Consider the following 1,514-nt stretch of genomic DNA (forward strand, 5'->3'; position numbering starts at 1 on the left):
TATGCCAGATTTGGAGCCAAGTGTTGGGCGTTATAATGCAAGTTGAGATCAGTCACCACTAGTGCCAGGCTTGGGGCTGTTTAGCAAGAGGTACAGGGTATGCCGAGGCCAGCCTCTGCTTGTTTGAGGTTTGTGAACCGTGAGAGATTTTAGGAAAGTCTGCATCACAAGCGAAGGCAGGCTGCTGTGCAGAGTAGCTGCTGGAAGAGGCTCAGGCCTGGCGTGTGAGTAGGGTGGGGTCTCAAGGAATCACCAGGGTGGAGTGCATGGTGTTAGCCAGGTTGATGGAGACTCAGGTTTAGACCCCACCGTTCGGCTGCTTGTGGGGAGGGCTTGGCAAAGGAGCAATGGTGCCTGCCAGCGCTTCTGACCCCAGAGAGAGCTGCCCTGACTCCTGCCCCTCCAGCCCTTGCCCTGAAGCCAGAAAATTAGCTCCTCTCTGTATGTCCCTGGTACTTTTCAAGCTGCTGTTTGTTCTCCGGAGCTTAGGGCAGGTGTTTGTGAACGAGTGAGTCCATGTGCGGGCCCTTTGAGAAGATGCCTGGTCTACAGCAGCCTTCTGTCTCACCTTGACAGACTCCACTGGTTTTCACAGCCACCTGTTGTGGGGACTCTTTCCCAGCACTGGTGCTCCTGGCTGGGAAGCCTGGTTTGGGGCTGGGATCGCTCAATCCTCAGCGGGGACCTCCACAGCCAAGATGTCCCTTCTGATTCTTCACTGCCACACACGGGTGCAAATCAGCCCATTCTGCGTCTCTGCCTCTCCTATCAGTCTCAATGTGGCTGCTTCTCTGTATCCTTAGTTGTAAGACTTTTCTGTTCAGGTAGACTGCAAGTGGTTCCCAAGGGTGGTTGTTCCATAATTTAGTTGTTCCATAACTTAGTGGTCCTGGGAGAAGGTGAACACAGTGTTTACCTACTCCACCATCCTGACTGGACTGGAAGTCTCTGGCTCTTTAAAGCTTCCTCCTGGCCCCTGGTATTGGGGTGTTCTAATCATGGCTGTGGACCAGCCAGCCTCCATTCTCCTGCCTGGTGCTGAATTCTCCTTTGTGAGTGGTCAAAAACCCCTTAAAACTGGTCATTCTTTTCCGCAGTTATGGCTCGGATCCACCTGTTTGCACTCATTCTTTGTCTCTCCCTTTTTTTGGCTGATGGGTTAGTCAGTAGGCCATCCACTGTTGACTCTGCAGTAGGTATAGAAAGACCCATTTCTGTTTTTCTGGGGCTCCTCCCTCCCAGAGCAGCGTCTGTCACAGAATGGGCACCTGGAGTGTTGGCTGAATGACTGATTGACAGTCCAGGCCTTTCGCTTTCTTACAGATCGAGTCCAAGGACCTCACGGCCGGCTGCCCCCTAGTATGGCCAATGAAGAGGATGACCCAGTCGTACAGGAGGTAACTGCTGCTCCTACCCTCTGCCCGGGCTGCCCAGGAGGAGCGCCTGTGCCCAGGGCTGCAGGCAGTGGGACTGGGTCCCTTCCATCCTCAGGCCAGCCAGGAACCTGTTGGTGT

This window comes from Pteropus vampyrus, unplaced genomic scaffold, assembly GCF_000151845.1.
Source record: "Pteropus vampyrus isolate Shadow unplaced genomic scaffold, Pvam_2.0 Scaffold247, whole genome shotgun sequence".
Lineage (NCBI taxonomy): Eukaryota > Metazoa > Chordata > Mammalia > Chiroptera > Pteropodidae > Pteropus > Pteropus vampyrus.